Source organism: Drosophila guanche, unplaced genomic scaffold, assembly GCF_900245975.1.
Source record: "Drosophila guanche unplaced genomic scaffold, DGUA_6, whole genome shotgun sequence".
Taxonomy (NCBI): Eukaryota; Metazoa; Arthropoda; class Insecta; order Diptera; family Drosophilidae; genus Drosophila; species Drosophila guanche.
In genome coordinates this window covers 1,753,079-1,760,121 of record NW_022995744.1, presented here as the reverse complement: position 1 = coordinate 1,760,121, position 7,043 = coordinate 1,753,079, and positions in this window count along the sequence as shown.

The window sequence follows — 7,043 nt, the reverse complement described above, 5'->3', positions numbered from 1 at the left end:
CGCCTACTGCTGTCTCCATGCGGTGTCGCTCGTGGTCGAACCGGTGGCATTCGAAGAGGACGTGCTGTGCATCCTCCACTATGCCGGTGCCGCACTCTGGGCACCAGTCCTCCGTCTCGTGGCCAAAGCGCTTGAGGTAGCTGCGGAAGCAGCCATGACCGCTAAGCGCTTGGGTGAGGTAAAAATCTACCCGGCCGTGCTTCCTCTCCATCCAGGCTTGCAGCTTCGGTATGAGGGTGTAAGTCCAGCGCCCCTTAGTTGACCTGTCCCACTGGTTCTGCCATCTGCTGATGCTGTTCCTCCTCGCTGCAGCCTTCAGCTCTGCTCTTGTCGCATCGCTTTCGCCCTGCACGGCTGTATGGATCTCCGCTCTCTCCCTTATTAGCTCCCTGAGTGGGACTTGCCCCGCAATGACTAGCGCAGCTTCGTCCGACACAGTCCGGAACGAGCACGCTATTCGTAGGGCACACAGCCTGTACGTCGCCTCAACGCCTCGCATGTAGGTCTTTACCTGAGCGGCTTTCGCCCACGCGGGCGCTGCGTACAGGATCTGCGACGTCACAACACTCGTCAGGAGCTTCCGCGTTGCCTGCTTCGGACCTCTGGTGTTGAGGAGCATCCGTGAGAGCGCTCCTGCGGTTCCGCTGGCCTTCCTCTGCACGTACTCCAAGTGCTCCTTGAAGGAGAGGCGAGTGTCGATGAGCACCCCGAGGTACTTGATTGCCCTCTGCGAGCGTATCGTGGTGCCACCGACCTGCACACTTGCAGTCTCTACAGCTTTCCGGCTCGATATGAGCACCGCCTCGGTCTTCTGCGCTGCCAGGTCCAATCCGGCGACCGTAAGCCACGACTCCACGGCTCGGACGGCCGCGTTGGCGAGCTCCTCCGCTGCGGCAAGGTGCTTGGCCACCACTACTATGGCGACGTCATCCGCAAACCCCACCATGCTGGTGTTGGCTGGCATCGGGAGTCTCAGGACTCCGTCGTACATGGCGGAGTGTGTGTGGTGTGGTGCGGTGTGCGGTGTGTTCCTGCGTGAATGTGGGTCTGGTTCAAGGGCCAGCGACCATAATTAATTGGCAATTTAGTGCAGCTTCCACTGCAAGCATACTGCGGTTAAACAGGAGACAATGGCCCCATAAATTTATCCCGGAGAGCAATCTCAACCGGATGAGTGCCGCTCGATGGGTTTGTTGGTCTCTTTAGGCAATACTAATGCCACCGTTGCTGAACCTTTCTTCTCATTGTTTTTAACATTCTCCTTATCAGAAGGCAGTGCACTGTGGAAATGTCTTAAACTGTCAGTCTAAATGAGGGGACCGGGGCCAGTCATAAGGCATTCCCACCCAGTCGGGTTGTTTCAGTCTTCAGCCGTGGCCGAGCTTCAATATGTCCAACAGATTGTCCTCAAATTCTTAAAAGTGAATGGTAAGAAAACGGTGGGACAGGTGACCCACAGGTCATAAAAAAATCAACATTACATATGTGTGTATAATGCTTAAGCGTGAAGGCAATGACGTGTACAAGAGTCGGAAAACAACTACAATAGTTTTCTGTTTTCATTTGTAAAAGGAAAATACTTGTACTCTCCATTAATCTATATTTTATAAAATATGCGAATCAATTTAATTGTACCATAAATATTGTTAAACATTTTATTCCCTAGCTGTTTTCATAAAAAACTGTCTTTTCATAATTTTCAAAAACATAAAATAAGTCCTTTTCTGGCCTGCCAGCTGCTTTAAAGCGATTAAGTTATAATTGTGTAGGGGGTCGCAAAGACCAAACTTTTCGGTTGACCTTCGGTTCCGTATTACGAGTATCCGCTTACCCGTCTCGATATCGATTTTAGTTATGCTGATTTTTGGCTGCAATATGTTCATTTAGGATAAAGAACAGAGGAGACTACAGTCAGAAAATGGCTGTAATAAGCAACCCCCTTGGCTCTAATTTAAACGCTAGCCGAAATTTGTCTTTAGTCAACGCAAAAAGACAACAAATTTATTAAATGTTGGCTCCGTGGACGGGATCTCCGCGAAAGCAGAATCAAAAGCCAAGAACAGATAGCTCGGCCAACGGGCCAACGGGCCAACTCAGCTGCCTATGCCACCCACGTGTGTTATCTACGGCTCTATCTCTATTTTGTGGCCCCAGAGCACAACCCTGGTTCGCTGCCCATCACCTCTTTGCCTCTCCTCAATTTTTGCATTTTAATGATATTTGAACCGCGGTGCGGCCGCTGTCTGCTCGACCCGATATGGGGTTGAGTCAACATGGGTGGGGATGGGCTTTGGCAATGGGGATAGAGCGCTATGATGGTTACGATGATGATGATGACGATGGTGGAGACCATGTCGAGTAAGGCAACAGCAGGATAATGAATCCATAAATACTCTTGAATTGATCATGACATACATATTATAATAAATACAGCAATATCATAAAACATATCTTAGGTGATAATAAATATTGCAATGAAAAATCTCTGGACCCATAGATAAATGGGACAAGACAAATATAAACGAGTAGGAACGTTTGTGAATACTCAGTCAGCATATCTGTACCTTATTGGTTTTTTTCCGAATTTTTTCTACATCTGTCATCTACATCTACATCACCTCATCGAGTAACGGGTATAAAAATTAAGTATGTCGAGAAATCTAGCACACGAGACCTGAGTTGCCTGAGACTCATCTTAAATCCACTAAACCCTGCGACTCTTTCGTGAATAGAGAATTAATTATGCTGCTGGCCGCAGGGTAAAGGCCTTTTCCTATAGCCCACAGCCAGTAATGGCCCTCACTTCAATCCAAATCCCCTGACCCCCAATTGCGGTTTCTGTGTATCCTTGAAGCTTCAACGAGGCTTTGTTGGTGTTGTTCTTTTTTGAGCCTGTCCCGTTCCGTCTGTCTGTCTGTCGGACGGTCGTCTAATTGAAAAGCAATTAATTTTTTTGGGCTCCAGTGGAAGGAACTCTTGCCCCACTCTGGATCTCTGGCTCCACTGGGCCCTGAATTATTGACAAAAGTTAGGTGAGCAACTAGATGAGCTGAAATCATAACGAAAACTAGTAGAGCACACCCGAAAGAGCACACCGAGTGGGGACTATGGAGCTCTAAGCCGGTCGGCTAGGTCTCTGAAGAAATTTGAAAATCCTAGTAGCAATTGTCTGAGTGACTGTCAATGGAAAGCCAGAATCTGGCTCACCCTCCCAGACCCTCTGACTACGAGACCAGACTACATTGTGGCTGAGGCTGTGGCTATTGGTGGGTGTGGCGACTGCTACGGGGCCTGCTTTCAAAGAAACGCAAGACCAAAGACCAAGTCAAAGGCAATGTCAATGGCAACCGCTGCTGTCCTTGAAAATGCCAATCGTTTTATGGCCCGCCGTGGCCTTAGCACTCGAAGGCCTTGTACTGGTTGCTGTTGACGTTGACTGCTTCGAGGAGTCCTCCTCGAGCTCAGACCAGGGGCCGCCGTCGCTCAGATTACCCATAAAAATGTCACCTGTGACTTGCGACTGTGAGAAATCAAATAAATTCAAGCAGCTGCTGGAATCCAGGCCACCTTCTGCCATCCATTTCATGCCCTTCCTACACTCTCCCTTATTCAATTCCCCATGTACCATGCTCCGTGCTCCGTGCTCCGTGCTACCTATACGCATTTCTTATCAAGCCATTTTCCTCATAAACACATACACAAACCCGTGCACATGCCAACTCTTGCATAATTTATGCAAAACTTAGTAACCAATAAAAGTGGAAAACGATACCGGAGTATAAGGAACGCAAGTTGAGCCAATGGTGGGCACAGGGGAGCACCGACTAGGAGATACCTAAAGGGAAGCTTCAGGTTCTCGTTGATTAACTAAGCTAATCACTCCTTATTTTACTAAAAATTCTTTACGTATGCACTTTGGGAAGGGAACAGGTTATACAGATAAAGAGTATGGTATTGTGTTAATAGTCTTTCGTTGCACAACATACCCCTTTCTTCAAGATTATCATTTGACAACAATAAAAATAAAACATTTTCTGAAATCTCTGAAATGTGCTGAAAAGTTGTGGCCCCCAACTGATTTTCGTATCTCCCTAACTGTTTCTCACCCACCTACGGCAAAATGCAAATGGACGGGGCCTGAGCAATGTGAGATAGCAAAGAGGAGCTGGGAGGAGAGGAGAACCACCTTAAACGACTGATGACATTGCGAACATCTTCCCCGTTTTGGTCTTAACTGCGAATTTTTGGCGAAATGGCTTACCTCAAGGCCCCTTTTCAGGTTCTGTCAGCTAGCATTTGAGTGTCCGCATATGCAAATTGGAATGCTTTTGCCCTTTCCGTCTCCTCGCTCGCTGTACAAATACTTTGAGCGGAAAATGGCTGGGGAATCACGGTATGACTATGCACAGACTATAATTTCAGGGCTGAGCACTGACGCAACTTTAGTTGGTATATAGCAGATATGGGAAATCTTTTCTTCCATTACGTATACGCGTACCATGTATACGAAAGTGTTATACTGTAAGACTGTATTAATGTATACACCATAATTCATATGCAAATATGGAATAGCATATTCCCTAATCAACCACATCTGTATCACATATGCATACTTGGCCCCAGATCCATTCTGATTAACATTAAGGATACGCCACATCAACCTATCGAATTCCCACCTGAGCAGAGCACTCATTAGCATTCACTGACCATGGATGGACAAAAGCAATCAATGCAGTTGGTTATCAAATCAATAATGAATGAATACATGGATAGAGATACGACTGGCATAAATGTCAGATGGGATCAATTAAAATCAATCTATAGTTGGAGTCTGGAGACCGTTCTATTGCAGTTCATTTCGTAGATGCTCATTTTGCTTTTTTTTTCGAAGAGTATTTTTAATTAAGGAGCAGTCACGGCCAAGTCATTCGATTCCATCATAAAAATTAAACGGAATACGTGTCTCTCACTGCTTCCTTTGAATGCATTTCATTCTTACATATATGTATCTTCGTTCTCCTCTTTTTCTCAATTTTTACCAACTGTAGGTTTTTCTCTTTTTATTTTATTTTGTCCTGCTAACTTATTTGTTTTGTCGCAAAACAAAGTGAAAGTTTAATGTTTTTTTCAGGCCTTCGCTCTCTGTGTTTCGCACTTTCTCGCTTGGCAGTGGAATACAACTTTTTTAAGGGAAGGAGAAGAAAAGAAAAAAAAAAACGAGAAGAGTCCGAGGAAAAAGTTGGATGGAATTCAATTAGTGGCGATGAATATACTCCGGGCTATACTTTGGCTTTGACTTTGTCTTTGGCTTTGGCTTTGGCTTTGGGTCTGCCTTTGGATCTTGTCCACCCCTCCCGAATAAAATGACAAACCTTTTAAAAAACAAATTGTTGTGTTCAATTCACACTCACCTCTCTTTTAATCTCTTTCTCTCAACGTACTTGAGAAAATTGATTTAATTTCAAGTTTATTTTCTGCCAGTTAAACTCTAATCGGCAGTTAAGTATTATTGTTTTGCGTTAAGCAAAACTGAACAATTTAAAAGATTTTTCAAATTGAAATGAAAATGAAACGAAATTTGCAGACCGGCGGCGTTTCAGGCTTGAGGAGGGTACGCGTATGCCAATTTAAAGGGGGGGAACGGATGTCCGCAAGAGAAAACCGCAAATATGAATACACTCGAGCACGTTTCGGCACTTGTTTGGCCTCCGCTTTACTCCCTTCTCTTTCTCACACTGCTCTTCACTTCACAATGAAAATATTTCTGTCTTTGGCCGGAGACAATTCCCTATGTGTATTTCTCTATCAAAATCGAATGAGTCTCTGCGCACGGGAATTCCGGTGAGTCCGCTTCTGCCGATTCGCGTCCAACGTCCACGAGAAAACACAAGCAACTGATGGGCAGCACTGCCGTCGCCGCCGACCAACAGGTTACTTGCTGATAAGGCATCGTGCCCGGAGCCGAGCGAGGCAGTCGTCTTCGGGTGTCTCTGCCATCCACTAAATTTTCGCAGTTGAGTTTGAGCTTTTTTCCAACGAATGCCAACAAAATGAGTCAATTTTGAGTGCATTAGGTGAGAAAAAATTGAGGAATTTAACGAAACTGTTTTATTAAACAGGGTTTCATTAGGGACAACTCCTACTCTTAGAACCAATCAGCTAATCCAAACTCAAGATATTTACTCTACCCAAGAAAATTGACCATAAATGTGTCTCAGCTAATCAGTCCATTAATTCGATTTCCCCTTGACACATGCTTGACACCACTCCTAAGCTTTCTTGCTTATCCTTCGTCATTCAGTGTTTAATTTTGTATACCCTGTAGTCGTTCGTTGAAAGGTAAGACTACTATAGTTTTTGTTTGCTGGGTACAAAAAAGTTATTACAATTTACTGAAATAGTATGATCATCAAATGTATGACCTTTCCGTAAAATATAACTATGGAAAAATATTTTCGTGCTATTGATATTTAATCATAATCTATAAAATGCATAACGATCAAATGGATTTACAATTACGCAGAATCTGGTGCAAACAGTTTAATGTGAAAACTCTTAAAGTTTCAAATGTTTCCCAAAGCCAAAGCATGTTACGCGTATCCAAAGATAGTAACCCTTAACAGGGACGTTCTTTTATGTTTGGATATCTCTCGCTGAAAACTTCCGCAAGAAATCACAAGCAGTCAAGGGCATTGTGATCAGGCCACAACAGAGGCATTAGGCAGCAGCTGCAGATTCGAGGTGGCTGACTCACCTGGCTGAGTCGCAAACCCATGGAGTTGCCACCTGCCGCGAGTGTACATAGATAGCAGTATGTACACATGTATGTATGTATGCATAATTCATATTTTCAAGCACCTTTTTGCCTTACACATTTTGTGCTTTGGCAGAAGAGAAGTGAATAGTGGCTCCCTCCTATAGCCGATTACCATTAACAAAGACCATCTTTGGGGAAATTTGTGTAGCATACTCCTACAGGTAAGTATTCCAGTGATGATTTAATGCATTTTTATTTACTTATCAGGCCACTCCACCCGTACATA